General features: G+C 36.0%; 1 protein-coding gene across 1 annotated transcript in view; it reads right to left on the reverse strand.

Annotated features, from left to right (window-relative positions):
- Positions 1–20,000, reverse strand: part of LOC144958954 (uncharacterized) — a 333,886-nt gene that overhangs the window by 303,087 nt on the left and 10,799 nt on the right. The window contains exon 2 of the mRNA XM_078891251.1: positions 13,703–13,945. The gene's annotated coding sequence lies outside the window, so the exon portion shown is untranslated. The remainder of the gene's footprint in view (positions 1–13,702; positions 13,946–20,000) is intronic.

Genomic DNA, 20,000 nt, shown 5'->3' on the forward strand with positions numbered 1-20,000 from the left:
AAACAGAAAAGCAACAAAAACATTCTATGCATAATATTTCATATGGTACAATGTATGGCGCTGGCTTCCGGCGACAACAGACGTGTTGTGAATGTTTACCTATTTTCTACACATATTTTTATTCATTTATCATTCAATCGTCGGAATTTAAGCCTAATTTTTATTCAAAATGGATGTGAAGTATATATTGTTCCTGATTTTTATATTTATTAGTATATTTATAAGCATAAATGGTGTTTTAGCCTGTGATTTTGCTGCCAAAATAAGCCTATCGATAACTTATACTCCAGAGACTCTCCGATCCCTCCAACCCGTGTCACCCCCACCACCCACTATTGACACATCGTTTGTTAAAGTAAGAAAGAGGGGGAGAAAGGGAGGAATAAAAACAAAATTTAACAGACGGCCTTTTCGTCCATTTTTACCCTGTGTAGTGACAGGTAATGTAAGATCACTGAAAAATAAAATTGATGAACTGTTTTCACTGTGTCGTTTTAATAGTGACTATCGTCAAGCCTCCATAATAGCGTTAACAGAGACTTGGCTATCTCCTCACATACCATCATCATGTTTTAATATTGAACAATATTCACTATTTCGAGGAGATCGGACTAATGTAAATAAACGAACTGGGGGTGGGGTGTGCACATATATTAACAACAAATGGTGCCACCCCAATAACTGTCAGATAAAGAAAATGTATTGTGACGATAAAATTGAATTTATTACTGTTTCGTCACGACCATATTACCTACCCCGGGAATATACTCATGTCATCATCATCAACGTCTACATTCCACCATCATCAGACAACACCACAGCGAAAAATATTTTGAGGAAAGAAATACAGGACATTCAAATTAAGTCACCCGATGCCGTATTGATGGTCACTGGCGATTTTAACCAATGTAACGATTTTACTCTCCCGGGACTTCATCAATACGTGGACTGCGAGACAAGGGACAAAAAAACATTAGATTTATTCCTGTGTAATATTAAAAATAGTTATAAATGTTTACCCCGTGCCCCATTAGGTTTATCTGACCACTGCATGCTCTTGCTACCCCCCACCTACCGCCCTGTTTTTAAACGTGTAAAACCAGTAAAGAAAAGTGTACAGATCTGGAATGGAAGTGTGTGTGAAGATTTGCGTGGTTGTTTTGAATGCACTGACTGGAATGTTTTTATCGAATCATGTGATAGTGTGGATGAGCTGAATGACTGTGTGAGTGAGTATTTAAAATTCTGTGAACAGCTAGTGTCTTGTAAAAAGGAAATAAAATATTATCCTAACAACAAGCCTTGGATAACAAAAGATCTAAAACTTTTATTGAACCAAAAGAAAACTCTCTATACTAGTGGAAACAAAAAAGATCTGAAAACAAAACAAAAAGACATAAAGAGGGTAATATCTAGTTGTAGAGATAAGTACAAAAATAAAATTGAAAAATGCTTTTCTTCTGGGGATATAAGGGACACGTGGCGGGGGCTTAAAACTGCTGTGAACTATAATCCAAAGCCCACGATTATATCAGAAGATATCGAAATTGAAACTTTAAATAAATTTTATTCACGTTTCGACACAGCAAACAAATTTGATATTGAAAATGAAAAACATAAATTAGACAGGGCCTTGGAAGATGAAATGACTATTGAGGTCAGTGAAGAGGAAACGAGATTCGTATTTTCGAAACTAAACGAGAGGAAGGCTGCTGGGCCGGATGGATTGAAAGGAAAACTATTAAAAGAATGTGCCCACCAGCTTTCCCCCATTTATACACATATTTTTAACTGGTCCCTCCAATGCATTTCAATCCCTGAAATTTGGAAAACTTCAAAAATTATTCCTGTTCCAAAAAAAAGAAAAACTTGAAACTATGAACGATCTCAGACCTGTTGCACTGACTTCAATAGTCATGAAATCTTTAGAAAAACTTGTTCTTGTTAAAATTAGGAATCAGTTTATGCCATTGAGTGATAGTCATCAATTTGCTTACAAACCAGGACGTGGCGTAGAGGATGCCATTTTGCTGTTTACAAACAACATCTACAGGCATCTAGATCACGCTAGGAGCTATTGCAGATTGCTTTTTGCAGATTTTTCTTCAGCGTTCAATACAATGCAACCTCGGTTGTTCAAAAATTGACTAGTCTGAATTTAAACAAGTATATAATTGCTTGGGTGCTCGAATTTCTTACGGAGAGAGCACAATATGTTCAATTAGGGCAAAACAAATCTTCCTGTATAACTACAAATACTGGTGCTCCTCAAGGTTGTGTATTGTCCCCTGTATTATTCACAATATACACGAATGACTGTAGAAGTCAAAACCTGAGTGTACCTTTAATAAAGTTTGCAGATGACACCGCTCTTCAAGGCCTCATAACAAATGGCAACGAAGTGGCTTATAGGCAAGAAATTGATAGATTTGTGTCTTGGTGTGATGCCCACCACCTAGAGCTTAACATAAGCAAGACAAAGGAGCTAGTGATTGACTTTAGGAGAGTGAAGGAACCGATAGAACCGTTAAAATTAAAGGACCAATTCGTCCAGCGAGTTCCTCACTACAAATACCTTGGTGTAACGATTGATGACAGGCTCAAGTGGGATGAACACTTGAAAATAATTAGGCATAAGATGTGCAGACGTACATATTTTTTATCGAAACTCTCTCAGTTTAGAATAGATAAAACCCTCTGCACATTATTTTATAGAGCAGTAATCGAAAGTGTTTTGTCATTTTGTATAACAGCTTGGGGAGGCAATTGCTTAGCAGTGGAAAGGAACAAAATAAATTCAAATATTAAAAAATCCATTAAACGCTATATAAATGATGTTGACGATGTAGATCTTTTATACGAGAAATTTTGTATAAATAAAATAACTAAAATATTAAATGACCAGTATCATCCACTAAGACCATCAATTATTATGTCAGAAAGAAGTGGTCGCCCTTTCTCTATTTCAACGAAAACAGAGAGACACCGAAAATCTTTTCTGCCGTCCAGTATTAGGCTTTATAACAACAAGCAATATCATTTTTATATAATTATTTCTCATTTTTACTTTTTTAAAATATAAATATTAATTTATTAATTTATTTGTTTTGCAATCTTTTCAATTTTCAATTTATGGTGACAGTTTTAACTATTTTACAGTGTTGAAATTATTCATATTATAAAGCGCAGCTCTGGTTATAGAGCTGCTCCTTTTTTATATACATACATCCTATTTCCATTGTATTTTTATCTTATGTGTAAATTATAACACGTCTGTACAAAAAATTTCCTTTTTGGGATGCAATAAAGTATTATTATTATTATTATTATTATTATTATTATTATTATTATTATTATTATTATTATTATTATTATTATTATTATTATTATTATTATTATTATTATTATTATTATTATTATTATTATTATTATTATATTGACAAGCAAAATGAACTCTACAACACAGTGTCATGTTTTTTATAGCTATAACAAAACATTTGTCTTTAAATTGATGGATTAAGAAAATAAATCTGGTTGATAAACGTGCTGGTTGGACATTTAATGAAAGTGACGATTTTCCTATGGTGGTAAGGAGAGGGTTATGGCAATGTTACCCCAGTCTACGGTACAATGTAGAAAATAAATAATTCAAAAATTGCTGGAGTTATCGATAGGGGAGGTAATCGAAAGAGAGAGGGGGAAGGGGGAGGGGACAGGGGCGTGGCTATATTGGTTGATTTGGTGCCTGGCATCGCATCCATCTTTTGAAATAGATTATAGCATTTTGAAAAATAAATAAATAAAACTGAGAAACGATACATACCGCCTCTTATTTATTTATTCGAGTAAGTCTCTTCTTTAATTTAATTTTCTTTCTTTTGTATTTTAAATATTACAGCATGTTATAAGTCATTTTCTTCTGATACTGTAAGTATGCCGCGCCACTGGGGGGGGGGGGGGGGGGGGGGGGGGATAATCAAGCTGTTGGACACTGAAAAATGATGTAAATAGAGAGGTGATGTTTTATGTATGATCATGAGAATTGTAAATGAGATGTCGGGATTAGAGAATGTATGAAGGCCTGTATTGATCTATATAAGGCTGAGCCGCGAATGCGCTTCAACAGTCATAACGTCACTTCAATAGTCTGATGTCACGTCGCCCAGCAACGGCGGCCATAGTGGTTCTAAACAAAGAAAATCGGTACTTTTTATTCTTCATGCTGGCTAGAAATTTTCATATGTCTTGGGATCAGAATGTGTAAAAGTAAAAACATGATCAGATTTATAATGGGTTTTTTTCCCCTATGGATACGCTTTTATGATCGTCGGCGAAATATTTCATGGCGTCCGCCGATAATTTAGAGCCAGTTACTAAATTACCATGCGTCATTACGAGGGAAGTGACGTGACGACCGTTGAAGAGTACTTGGGACCCAACCACAAAGGGCGTCCAGTCCAGTCCAGCCATCTGATGTCAATGAGTTTTCGTGATTAAAGAATGTATGAAGGCCATAATTATCATTAATTTATTGATCTATTCGAGGCTGATTGAGCCGTCAGTTGACACAAACTGGAAACTGGTGGCCTTCAAATCTCCATCGACTAAAATGACCCTCTCTTGTCGAAAACCCTCAACTCGGAGACCAAGGAAAATAATAAATAAATAAAAAATAAAATTCCTTTTATTAATCCCCAATGAGAAATTTGTCTCTAGGGTCTATTCCAAGGGAAGACTGGAATAACCCAGGCGTTAGCCGCATTACAAGGCCGCAAAGTGAATTAAGGCGCGATGATTTGCTCAAGGCCACACAACGAGGCGTGTAGTCGAACTCGGTACCTTTTGGGTACGAAGCAAAGACCGGACCGCTGAGTCACGCTGCCCTATAAGACGTGTCAGGTTTTATTTGTTTGTTCGTTTCTTTCTTAAGGGTTTTACGACGCTTGCAACACGTTTAAGGTCATATCAGCGCCAGTTAAAAGGAAGAAAATGGGATAATAAAAAGTTCTAGAATTATAATTAAAGTACCCAAGAAATAGTAAGACAAAGGGGAATTAGTTCAAAGAGAGAACAGATGTAGATTCCAAGAGCACACTATCTGTTTACTTAGTTTGAGATCACTTAAAAGTCTCACCCAGACGCCAGCACAAGATCCCTCTAAGAAGAGGCTGAAGAAGGGTTTTGAGCCCGAAACGTTCCGTGTTTGATGCTTTAATCTTTCTTTGAAGCTGTTATATTCATGTTTGTTTATTACTGAATAAATAATCAATATTCCTACTCATTATATTAATAAATTATCCACATATTATTAGAATATTTCAAACAATCTCCGATTCCCGACAACAAACATGGCCGACAATTCCATTGAATCACGGATATCTCCCACTTCCGGTACACCATTAAATTACGAGGGCAATAAAATTCCCATGATTCTCGTTTTAAAATCGTTAAAAGCGTCAAACATGGGTGTCAATGAAAGAATGATGGCCATAGGACAATCATGCGACAATCATATGGAATCAATTTTCACACCCCACCATAATAACATTACCAGTTCTGCCGGCGTATGACAAAAGCACCTAAATGCCATTTGGTTAGTTTTGAACTATGGCTGGAAATGTGTTCGGAAATTTAAGGATTTATTATATGTTTCAATTTCAAATTTAGAGTATTTCTGATAGTATAAAATTGCACATTACTATCTATGTGGCCTGGATGGTATTGTATGCCTTGAAATGAGGATTCCCATGATATAAATAGCTCATTTTTGTTTACGTCGGCACTTGCGTCATTTGATCATGTGACGGCAGAGTTACCCATTCCCATTACCGAGACGGTTGATGTTCCATTTTAGAGGGAGTCTCAAAAAGTGTGGCAATATTTTATGACAAAAAGCCCTATTATATCTATCTCATGTTGGCCAGACAGTTCTTGAATAAAATATTGGAAATTGGAATTTATGCCATTTAAGCTCCTTTGTTTTGTTTTTGTTTTTTGTTTTGTTTTTGTTTTTCTTTGGGGGGGGGGGGTTGTTTTTTTTGTTTTTTTTTTTGTTTGTTTTTTTTCTTCTTCTTCTTCTTTTTTACCGCAGTGTGTTACTGGGGTTTGGTGTTTGCTTCGTATTCAGAAGGTACTTAGTTCAATTCCCTATCGCACTGTGTGTGGCCTTGAGCAAGTCAAGTCAAGTCAACTCGCCCTAGCCAGTTTGCAGCGCTGCATTGCGGCTGACGCCTGAGTTGATCCAGTGTTTCGTGGGAATGGACCCAAAGGAAACAAATTCCACTTTGAAGATGAATAAAGAAGACTTTATTTATTTATTTATTTATGTATTTAATTATTTGTTTATTTATCTATTTATTTAAAAACGTGAGCTCAAAGAAAAGCAATGAAATAAACTTGAGCTTTTAGATAGCGCAATATCCACTAAATGTGCTCAAAACGCTTTACAAAGGGTCCCTGACCAACAGAAACAAGTAACATGTAGAACGAGACATAACGCCTGTTAGGCGATATTACAAGTGTTTCCGACAGAGACAACGCTGTTAACGGCCAGGTACTCATTTTACACCTAAGTACGGTAAGAGAATGTGAGTAAAGAGTCTTCTACAAGGACTCAACTATGCGTCGAGCTAGGCTGGAAGGCAGGGCCTTCCGATCCGAAAGCTAGTGTCATACCACAAGACCCCATAATCGCACAGCAATTACAGTCATTACGAATGATATGGAACTCAAATTGCCAGTGTAACCCTCTCCTTACCACCCACAGCAAAATCGTCACATTTGTTACGACACAATATACATTTTTTTCTTATTCAGATTTATTTTGTACATCACAAACTTTGAAGAATGATCTTTGTTTAATTAATAAGAACATAAAGTTGTTTTGTGGAGAGACTGTTTGAGTTTTGAAAAATCAATTTTTCTGCTGGGTAAGCCTGCCATTTTGGGAAAATACTGAAAAGGATTGGTAAGGAGAGAATTAAAGGGCAATCCTATTTATTCATATTATTTGAATATAAAATTTCTTTTTAAATTTCTCACCAAAAACAAAAATTTATATTGTGTTTTATCAAAGTAAATCCCCGACTTTAATTCTAACAGTAAAATCACGCGTCAATCCCCTACCGTAAAAGGACCCAAAATGCCCCCGTTGGGACAATGAACAACTTCCGGCGGAAACCCCAATGGTAAACATTGATGACTTCCGGTTTAGTTCAGTTTAGTTATTTAATAGCAGAAGCAGAAGCAGAAACAGAACCAGAAGCAGAAGCAGAAGCGATGTGTTATGGTAATGGATAGTTATCTCACTTCTGATTGAAGACAAGAGAGCGGAGTGAAAATTTATAATAAGAGTGTAGTGACGCTTAGGGACCGCTGCTCGTTTTAAGAATTGTGACCTTTCGCCTCAAAACGGTATTAAGTCGGGATGGTTCATCATCATCATCATCATCATCATCATCATCATCATCATTGCCTTTTTCACCCTGGGTCAGGGTATAGGCCACAGACAAACAGTTTCCATCCTTCTCTATCCTGAGCTAACTTTTTTTATCTCATTCCATGTCTTACCACTTCTCTGTATATAAGCTTCTTTAATTCTCCATGTTCCTTATGGCTGGTTAAGAATTTGATAATTGAATTTATAGCCAGAAATATCAGACTTGTGTTGAGTTTGTATGTTTTATTGAGGAGAATGGATACCATGTTTTAGGGTGCTAATGCCAACAATTTATATTTTTGACCAGTTTAACATTAAATTCGGCTTTTAATCATCTGGTTCGTTCCCACATACTACCGTTTTGAGACGATGGGTCACTATTGAGTTTTGGTTTAATTCATTTTTAATGATTATGAAATGATGTATCTATTAATACAATTTATTTTAAAAAGAGCTTCACCTTTTGTATAGCGAAATATATCGACTAAACGTGCTCAAAGAGCTTTACAAGGGGTCCCTGACAAACAGCAACACGTAACAAGTAGAACGAGACAGGGCGCCTGTTAGGCGATACTACAATTATTTTTCCGATATGATAGACAACGCTGTCGGAAAAATAACTGGCTAAAACAGTAACAAAGACCTTAGTGGCGTCAGTTTCATTCCTTCTATGATATTCATCACTTCCTTCTCGTTCTTGACTTGCAGACACGAATTAAATCAATAAAAAGTCGACTGTTCTGTCGTCCTCTTGGGGTAAAAAAAAAAATACAAGCTCAAACCTTTAAAACTTTAGTCAGAAAATGCGTCCTTCAAATATCGATCGATTAAAATGAGCCTCATATTATTGTCACATTCGCGAAATCCCAGGTTTGAGAGTTGTTTTTTTTTGGGGGTTTTGGGGGGGGGGGATTTGCAAGATGAGGGTAATTTAACCCTCTCCCTGCCATCTATTGGAAAATCGACACATTTGTTAGGATTCAATCGTCACTTTTCTCATCCAGATTTCGTTTCTTTTTGCTATAGCTATAAAAACTTGACATTCTGTAATAGAGTTCATATTGTCGAACAATATTATGTATAGAATGTGCTTGTTGCTTTTCTGTTTGGGTCAGAAATGTCTGTTTTTGTGTTGGGTGGGTGGGTGTGAAGTTTTGAGGAAAATTTTCAAAATGCCTGGTAAGGAGTAGAGGGTTAAATCGATCGATATTTGAAGGACGAGTTTTCTGGCCAAATTTTAAAATATGGGTTTTTCCAGAGTACGACAGTAATGACCGGCTACTTATTATAACCACGCAAGTTATCATCATAGAGATCAAACAGCCTTGCTCCAGCAAGCAATGCCTGTTATAATTTCTAAAAATAGCAGCAACTAGTGTTGGGCGATATCACAAATTATCGATATCGATACGATACGACATTTCGTCAATTGTATTATCGATATATCGATATTTATCGATGCAAAGGAATTGTACATCGATATATCGAAAATCTATGAAAAATTTCGATACACAGCGACCCCCCTCCCCCTCGCACTCCCAATTGCCAACCCCTCTTTTCACTAAAAAGTTCTTCGTTACTCCATTGTTTATCATAGTAAACTGATTTTGTGTTGTTTTTGGTTCCAACATTATAAGTCGATAATAACAAGAAATGAAGGAATTATTCTCTACTTGTCCAATTTTGGCCATGTGTAGTGATATATTTCAATCGCCTTAACTTTCCCAGGATTGTAAAAACTAAAAATAAATAATAATAAATCAATACATATTCTTAATACCTACTCTCACGCATCGCCAGTTGTTAATCGTTATCTCCCTAGGCACAATTTTTTAAAAGGCCAAGCAGAACGGCCAAACATGCATCAGGTCACCGACTTGCCATCTAGAACTTGGCTACAAATGATACAGAGTGAAATCTGGCAAGCGGTCGACTGAACCTACTGAACCAGAACGGCTCCTGTCCCATATAACGGAAAAACCTTAGCGCCGCCCAGACACCTCGAAAGTTAAGCCCACTCAGTAAAACAAAATGAATAGTTTGTGATGAAGATTAAATACCCATAGTCTAAATTTAATTAATCCAAACCAGCACTATTATTCTTTGGCTAATTCTGTGTTAACTTGTTATTGTATGAGGCAATTCTGTTGATTTATATTTAAGTACTTCTTCTTTAACGGGGATTAATACTTACCTTCTGAACCTACATATCCCTATATAACGTGCCAATAATGTACCACTATTCTACTACCTATTTCTTTAAACTTAAAACATTTTATTACTTTTTGTCAAGTGTCAAGAGCTTTACCCGACTATAACAGAGAAAAATAAAAGTGGCACCAGACACTAGTCTATGGGGAAACTATCTTGACTCCTATCTCTCTACTCCTACCTGCCACTCTCCCACATAGACATGACACCATGCACGTAGCCATCCGGCAGCCTTGGTAAACTGGGAGCATAATATCTATTGATATAGATATGCCATTTTGAAATGGATATGATTCGACATTGCCATTCATATCGATATATCGATACGATATGCCCAACACTAGCAACAACCTCTGGTGTGTAGGTAACCATGTCTAATTACACGGGCAATAATATAGAAAAATTGATATGGCATCGGCAATTATAGTCGATTATTATGATTATTATTACACGCACACACACACACACACACCCACACACACACACATAAACACACAGACAAATTAAGAAATTAAGGACCATTGTAAGGTAAAGATCTGAACAAGTGTGTATGGAAGGTGCCACACACACACACACACACACACACACACACACACACACACACATAGTCTGAGCCAATTATTTACGGTGCTGATAAAAGGATGCTATTTCTTCTCCTCCCCCCTCAATTACATGCGTAGTATCAACGCTAATGTTTTTAATGTTTATATGTTTATGATAGTTGAATAAAACTATCTTTGTACATGCTCATTTTAATACATTTTTTTCCAATTATGAAAAGTAGCAAAACTTTTCTAGGATAGAGTGAGTTAAACCCTCCCCCCCCCCCTACTTCTCCCCCTTCCCCCTCCAATCCAGTTACTACCACCACTTCTTCAGGAAATCTTGTTCAGCCATCTCGATAAAGGGCGGGAGAGATCTCTACAACGAGATTGGGGGGAAATCAAATCAAGGAAAGATAACTCGCTATGATGAAATGTCAAAAAGAGTTAAATGGATGGGATTATCTCCTCCGCTTGGCTTCTTTTTTGGTCGGTACTTGTGATTGGGGGGGGGGGGGGGGGGGGGGGGGAAGGAGGAGGTGGGGGATGTTAAGTAGATCTTCAGCATTGATGTTATAACACAAGATGGCCACGGAGGACTTTTTTTCTCTCCATTGAATGCCGTGTTTTTGTAGTAATTATACATCGTTTACGTAAAAGCATGGTCATTATTGAATGGAATAAAGGGTTGTTTTGTTGAGGGCGGGGGGTGTTTTTGGGGTTTTTTGTTTTTTGTTTGCACTAAAACAAAAAAAAACAAAAACAAACAAAACAAAAAAAAAAAAAACCTCCGCAATATCCAAAGCGTTTTACTGTGTGTGTTGGACCCGTGGTCTCAAGTAGTCGGGTAGTGAGGACTGTAATAATGACTAGGAGTTAGAGACTATCTTTTTTTGGGATCGTGGATAGCTCATACGGTAGAGTCACGCTCTCCCCGGCCAGGCGGAGTTGTCGTACCAGTAAGGTCGCGGGTTCAAACTCCCATCACCGCCGCGAAAATCTTTTATTCTCTATTGTCTTCTGGCACTTTCCTACTCACTTCATCTCTTGTTGTTACAAAGGGTCCCTGACTAACAGCAACACGTAACATGTAGAACAAGACATGGCGCCTGTTAGACGATATTACAATTTTTTTACGACAAAGACAACGCTGTTCATGGCCAGCTACTACTCATTTTACACATGAGTACAGTGAGATAAATGTGAGTAAAGAGCCTTTTTCCAAGGAGTTAAACTATGCGCCGAGCGAGGCTCGAACCCCCCAAGACATTCCGATCCGAAGGCGAGTATCATGCATACCACGATACCACATTTGTAAGTGTACTGCTATGCTATCAGCGATAATTAAGTAACGCCATCAATACAATCATAGAAACGATTATTATTTATCGTTCGTGGTTATTGGTTATTATCATCTACGATTATCATATATTATTATTCTTGATTGTGTTTTAAAGGGAGATAATTCTCGGTGGAATGTCAGGCTGGTGGTGTTAAGTAATTGGATTCAGTAGTCTGATGTCACGCCGCCCGGCAACGACGGCCATCTTGGTTCTAAACAAAGAAAATCATTACTTTTTATTCTTCAAGCTGGCTAGAACTTTTCATATGTCTTGTGATCAGAATGTGTAAAAGTCAAAAGATGATCAGATTTATAATGGTTTTTTTTCCTCTGGGTACGCTTTTATGCTCGCCGGAGAAATATTTCATACGGGCGTCCGCCATTGTTCCGATAGATTAGAGCCAGTGTTGCTAAGTTACCATGCGTCATTAGGAAGGAAGTGACGTTACGACAATTGAATCCAATTTTCACCTTATAACCACAGGGACGGAATTTCTTTCAAAATTATATGAAATTCTAAAGGTTTATTTTTAGGCAATTGCCAATATCATTATAGTTCATACATGAACGTAATGTTTCCATATCAACTAATCAAGTAAGTAATATATATAATATAATAATATTAATTAGGGGAGGGACGGTGGGGGGGGGGGGGGTTGATTGTTGATGTTACTGTTTGAGGAGGGGAGGCGTAATAATAATTATAATAATAGTAATAATAATAATAATAATAATAATAATAATAATAATAATAATAATAATATAATAATAATAATAATAATAATAATAATAATAATAATAATAAAATATTAATAATAATATAATAATAATAATAATAATAATAATAATAATAATAATAATAATAATAATAATAATATTAATAATAATAATATATTATTAATAATAATAATAATAATAATAATAATAATAATAATAATAATAATAATAATAATATAGTAATAATAATAATAATAATAATAACAATAATAATAATAACAATAATAATAACAATAATAATAATAATATTAATAATAATAATTCGTGAAGTCCCAGGTTTGAGAGTTTTTAGCCAAGATGAGGGTCATTTAAATAGATCGATATAACGTGAAGGACGATTTTTCTGGCCAAATGTTTAAATATTATGGGTTTTCACAGAGTACGACAGTACGGTTGGTGAAATATCTCTCTGACACCGTGCGATATTTTTATTCACTGTTATGTTTACGTCTGGCACTTCTCCATAGTCTATCTATATTGTTTTCTCATCATTATTCTTCCCTAACCAACAAAAGGACAGTATCTCTCAAAAAATCATAAAATCACTTTTTTTCACTTAATCGACACTCTAAGACATAGGAAAGCTTATAAAGTTGTCAGGATGATCATATCTCAAGTTTTTTGTTTTTTTTTAAGTTAGAGCGAGGCGATTAAAATTTTTGCTTGGAACAGTATCCTATTTAAGCCCCATCTTTAACCAATAAAAGGACAGACAGTATCTCAGACGGTCGTCTCCGCCCCGTAAAGTGAACGGTGAGCAAAATACAGACATGGCTACTACTACGAACAATTCGTAGAAATACGAATTTTCGGCTCCAACTAGGGAACTACATTTGCTTCTTTAACTCAATGTGTGTGTGTGTGTGTGAGAGAGAGAGAGAGAGAGAGAGAGGTGTGGGAGAGAGAGAGAGAGAGAGAGAGAGAAAGAGAGAGAGAGAGAGAGAGAGAGAGGGAATAAGTAGGAGTGAAATATCTGTTCAATGTTATAGTTATCATATAACGTTATAACAAGTGTAACTAAATGACAAATTGCCGTATTTATGGACAATAAAGATCTATTATTATTATTATTATTATTATTATTATTATTATTATTATTATTATTATTATTATTATTATTATTATTATTATTATCATTATTGGGAGGCCTTCCGAAAGCTCCTACATCCCCAGTATTCTTTGTTTTTTATAATGTTATAGTATAAAGAGGGGAGACTTTTTTTAAAAAGTTTTCCCCCTCCCAACCCCCCTACCAAAACATTATAAAAACAAAGAATACTGGGGATGTAGGAGCTTTCGGAAGGCCTCCCTTATTATTATTATTATTATTATTATTATTATTATTATTATTATTATTATTATTATTATTTATTATTATTATTTATTACTCACCAATTATTCGTAAGATCTCCGCCGTTGCTCGTCTTGATGTAAAAAAATCATTTAATGAATATTATCACACGTGAGTCAAGAAAATATATGATGATATGAGGTCAGACCGAGGTTGAATGAAGACAAATATCCAGTGTGTAGTTTTTAATCTATCTTTACTTTATTATTGTTTTTAATGTGTACTTTCACTGTCATTGGTAAGTTTGTGAGTGACACGGCTATACTGGACACAGACAGTACACGCTATAAAGATGGTTACACAAAATGTGTTGTAGGTTAGGAATAATGACAATAAACTTCGAGCTTTGAACAAACAATAAAGAACAACTTGTCGTGAATAGATTTTTACATCTCATTCACGATGAGAAAATAAATAAATAAATAATATGCACGAGGCATGTATCTCCACCGAAGTGGGTAGAACCGTGGCCTTCGTAAAGTTAAGGCCTGATACTGACCAAAATATGGCGTCAAAATGCCAGTCTTTTGCCACAAAAGAAAACAAATCGTGAGTTGTATAGATAGAATGCGCTTGGCCAAGGAGTTCACAACATTGCCATCCGGAAGTATAACGGACCAACACACAAACTCTGTGTAACCATGAACTTTTATAGTCTGGTTAATACAGTTTAGTGAGAACAACTCACAAACGCGGATGGCAAAAACAATAACAAAGCCCTGAGTGACGTCATCTGCATACTATCTATTCAATAGTTCAACCAATGAAATAACTTGTTTCCATGAGCTCTACTATGACAACTCACTAGGCGGTTCAAAAACCAAATAATGACGTCAAACTGCCAGTCCTTTTGGATTTCAGTGTCAGGCTATAACATAACGATGGCTACGGTAGAACGCGATTTACTAAGTACACATACCTAGATTTTGGTTGTTCGTAACACGAAACATTTTATAGATAGTATGCGCTTGGCTAAGAAGCTCATAACATTGCCATCCGGAAGTATAACGGACCAACACACAAACTGTGTATATCCATGAACGTTTATAGTCGGGTTAATACAGTTCAGTGAGCATTACTCATAGACGTGGGTGGCAAAAGACAATAACAAAGACCTGAGTGACGTCATCTTCGAACTATCTATAGATAGAATGCGCTTGGCCAAGGAGTTCACAACATTGCCATCCGGATGTATAACGGACCAACACACAACACTGTGTGTATCCTTAAAAGTTTATAATCGGGTTAATACAGTTCAGTGAGCATTACTCACAAACGCGGATGGCAAAATACAATATCAAAAACCTGAGTGACGTCATCTTCGAAATATCTATACCCTGACAAAAAGAATATGACGTCACAATCACAAACGGAACATCATGACAACAACTCACAACAGTCTCGATCGAGATAGTACACACCAACACATAAACACACAACATAAAAAGGCATATTGTTGCCCACAAACATGAATTAATTTAAATAAAATATTTTGCTCCATCAAGCCTTCGATAACATAACATTCCGTTTTCTTCATTCTCTTCTAAGGGCTTACCCACACCGGAGACTTACTCCGACGACCGGGTACTGCCGTCCTTTGCCGTACCGTAGCCCAAAATGCCAGTCTTTTGCCACAAAAGAAAACAAATCGTGAGTTGTATTCAAGAGTTCAACCAATGAAATAACTTGTTTCCATGAGCTCTACTAACGACAACTCACTAGGCGGTGCAAAAACCAAATAATGACGTCAAAATGCCAGTTTTTTGGGGTTTCAGTGTCAGGATATGTGACCTTTCGCCTCAAAAAGGTATTAAGTCGGGATGGTTAAGATGTTGAAAATTGAATTTATAGCCAGAAATATCAGACTTGTGTTGAGTTTGTATGTTTTATTGAGGAGAATGGATACCATATTTTAGGATGCGAATGCCAACAATTTATATTTTTGACCAGTTTAACAATTAAATTCGGCTTTTAAGCAACTGATTCGTTCATTCATAATACCGTTTTGGGATGATGGGTCACATATAACATAACGGCCGTACTCAGGATACAGACGTCGGGCACGGACATAATACTTAGAATATAGAGAAGAGCCGCTTGACCTACCCATACCAAGTATCCACCCGACGCCATCTACCGAGTTATTTCTTACGAGTTTGGTATTGTGTGGTCGGTCTTGTGGTAGTAGTATGACACTCGCTTTCGGATCGGAAGGTCCTGGGTTCGAGCCTCGCTCGACGCATAGTTGAATCCTTGGAGAAGGTTCCCTACTCACATTCTCTCACCGTACTCAGGTGTAAAATGAGTACCTGGCCATTAACAGCGTTGTCTCTGTCCCAAAAACAAATGTAATATCGCCTAACAGCCGTCATGTCCCGTCCTAATTGTTAAATGTTGCTGTTGGCCAGGGAGTTATAGCGCTATAGATAGTATGCAGATGACGTCACTCAGGCCTTTGTTATTGTTTTTGCCATCCGCGTTTGTGAGTTGTTCTCACTAAACTGTATTAACCAGACTATAAAAGTTCATGGTTACACAGAGTTTGTGTGTTGGTCCGTTATACTTCCGGATGGCAATGTTGTGAACTCCTTGGCCAAGCGCATTCTATCTATACATTCTATCTATATAAGTTTTCAGCATTATTATTATTATTATTATTATTATTATTATTATTATTATTATTATTATTATTATTATTATTATTATTATTATTATTATTATTATTATTATTACTATTATTATTATTATTATTATTATTATTATTATTATTATTATTATTATTATTTAATGGATATTGCTCTATATGAAAAAACCTCATTTTTTTTTCTCCATTTGCTTTCATTCCGACATATCACTGTATTGACACAATGGGTCACATTGGAATTCCCAGACAATAATAGAATAATTCTGTTAACGAGTATTTCGTTGTTTTGTTCTGTTTTGTTTTGTTTTGTTTCAATCGGCCACGAAGTGCAGAATGCACACAGTTAGTTGAGGTGCGTTCTGTTCTGAACACCAAATCGCATCGTATATTTTCTGTCTTGATCGACAGCAGGTGATCTAATGTGCCGGTGATGATGATGATGATGATGATGATGACGATAATGTGTTTTCATGATACACAATGCTATTTTAACGGGAAATGAAACGTATGTGTAAAAAGCAATTAATAATTATAATATACAAATGTGTGTGTGTGTGTGTGTGTGTGTGTGCGCGTGTGTGTGTGGGTGGGTGGGTGGGGAGAGAGAGAGAGAGAGAGAGAGAGAGAGTCTTGACGTCACTTTGGTAGTTAAAAATAATTCAATAGTCACCGTCCAATCGTAGCCATCGTTAACTTATAGATAGTTCGAAGTTCACGTCATTCAGGTCATTGTTATTGTTTTTTGCCATCCGCGTTTATGAGTAATGCTCACTGAACTGTATTAAACCGACTATAAACGTTCATGGATACACACAGTTTTGTTTGTTGGTCCGTTATACTTCCGGATGGCAATGTTATGAGCTTCTTAGCCAAGCGCATACTATATATAATAATGATATATATTTGTTTTCTTTTATGGCAAAAAAACGGCATTTTGACGTCATTTTTTGGTCAGTATCAGGTCATAACTTTACGAAGGCCACGCATCGTCCCATCGTAGCCATCGTTAACTTTTAGATAGTGTGCGTTTGGCTAAGAAGTTCACAACATTGGCATCCGGAAGTATAACGGACCAACACACAAAACTGTGTGTATCCATGAACGTTTATAGTCAGGTTAATACAGTTTAGTGAGAATTATTCATAAATGCGGATGGCAAAAAAACAAAAACAAAGACCTGAGTAACGTCAACTTCGAACTATCTATAGCCTGACATTAGAACCCTCAAGGACCTACAGTTTGACATCATTTTTTTTAGGTCTCTGTATCGTCTAGTGAGTTGTCGTTAGTAGAGCTCATGGAAACACGTGGTCCCATTTCTTGACCTAGTGAATACAACTCACGATTTGTTTTCTTTTGTGACCAAAGACTTGTCTTTTGACATCAGTTTTGGTCAGTGCCATGCTATAAGTTAACGATGGCTACCGTCCCATTCACATAAAGTCGCCTGTAACGAACCATAGCGTCGAATAGAATACGCTTCAACAATCGTAACGTCACTTCCTTTGTAATTACGCACGGTAACTTAGTAACTGGCTCCAAACTATCGGAACAATGGCGGATACCCTTATGAAATATTTCTCCGACGATCATAAAAGCGTATCCAGAGGGAAAAAAAATTATAATTCTGATCATGTTTTGACTTTTACACATTCTGATCACAAGACGTCTGAAAAGTTCTAGTCAGCATGAAGAATAAAAAGTACCGATTTTCTTTGTTTAGAAGCACGATGGCCGCCGTTACTAAGTTACCATGCTTCATTACGAGGGAAGTGACGTTACGACTGTTGAAGCGTATTCCGAGCTTGCCAAAATTCAATCGTTCGTTTATAATGTTTACAGGTGTTCATTCTGCCATAAAGAAAAAATAATAACAGCCCGCTGTTTGATTTCTTCGACAGACATGTCCGAATGGGAATTCTTTCAAACAAGATAGAACCCCCCCAAAAAAAAAAAACAAAAAAAAAAAAAAAAAACGAGGAACAGCCGCTAAAGAAAATTTGGCGACATAATGAAAGAATACATTGTGCACACATTCAATGGTAGCGATCTATATTCATGTTTTTGTCCAACCAGGTCATCAATCACATGATTTGTTGCTGTCCAACGATTGGATATTTCTTAACAAATGTAAACACGCTGCTTTGTCTACAAATGTTATAAACATACCCATAAGTCAAGCTGAATCAAATGACCAATCGTGATGTTAGATATTTAAAAAGCTGTGAACACTTTCCAGTAAGTGGGTCACTTTGAGCACATTTTGCAATGTGACCAATGACCTCGAGCACATGGAAAGTTAATATAGATCATGCCCATTTTGGTGTATTGTTTACTCGTGTATTCGACACAACCGAGAATATATATATATATATATATATATATATATATATATATATATATATATATATATATATATATATATATATATATATATATATATATATATATATATATATATATATATAGAATGCGCTTGGCCAAGGAGTTCACAACATTGCCATCCGGAAGTATAACGGACCAACACACAAACTCTGTGTAACCATGAACTTTTATAGTCTGCTTAATACAGTTTAGTGAGAACAACTCACAAACGCGGATGGCAAAAACAATAACAAAGGCCTAAGTGACGTCATCTGCATATTATCTATATATATATATATATATAGTATGCGCTTGGCCAAGAAGCTCATAACATTGCCATCCGGAAGTATAACGGATCAACACACAATATTGTGTGTATCCATGAACGTTTATAGTCAGGTTAATACAGTTCAGTGAGCATTACTCATAAAGGCGGATGGCAAAAAACAATAAAAAAGACCTGAGTGACGTCATCTTCGAACTATCTATAGATCATGCCCATTTTGGTGTATTGTTTACTCGTGTATTCGACACAATCGAGAATATATATATATATATATATATATATATATATATATATATATATATATATATATATATATATATATATATATATATATATATATATATTGCGTTTTGTGAGTATTTCTCACTAAACTGTAATAACCTGCCTATAAACGTTCATGGATACACACAGTTTTGTGTGTTGGTACGTAATACTTCCGGATGGCAATGTTGTGAACCCCTTAGCCAAGCGCATACCATCTATAGATGGTGTGTGTGTGTGTGTGTATGTATGTGTGTATGTGTATGTGCGTGTGTGTATGTATGTGTGTATGTATTTGTGTGTATGTGTGTATGTGTGTATGTGTGTGTATGTGTGTATGTGTGTATGTGTGTATGTGTGTATGTGTGTGTATGTGTGTATGTGTGTATGTGTGTATGTGTGTATGTGTGTGTATGTTTGTATGTGTGTATGTATGTGTATGTGTGTATGTGTGTATGTGTGTGTATGTGTGTATGTGTGTATGTATGTGTATGTGTATGTGTGTATGTGTGTATGTGTGTATGTGTGTATTGCTGTATGTGTGTATGTATGTGTATGTGTATGTGTCTAAGTGTGTATGTGTGTGTATGTGTGTATGTGTGTATGTGTGTATGTATGTGTGTGAGTTTGTGTGTATATGTGTATGTGTGTATGTGTGTATGTATGTGTATGTGTGTGTATGTGTGTATGTGTATGTGTATGTATATGTGTGTATCTATGTGTGTGTATGTGTATGTGTATGTATGTGTATGTATGTATGTGTGTATGTGTATGTATGTGTATG

Source organism: Berghia stephanieae, chromosome 13 (genome assembly GCF_034508935.2).
Source record: "Berghia stephanieae isolate SIO BIC M18660-M18661 chromosome 13, UCSD_Bste_1.3, whole genome shotgun sequence".
Lineage (NCBI taxonomy): Eukaryota > Metazoa > Mollusca > Gastropoda > Nudibranchia > Aeolidiidae > Berghia > Berghia stephanieae.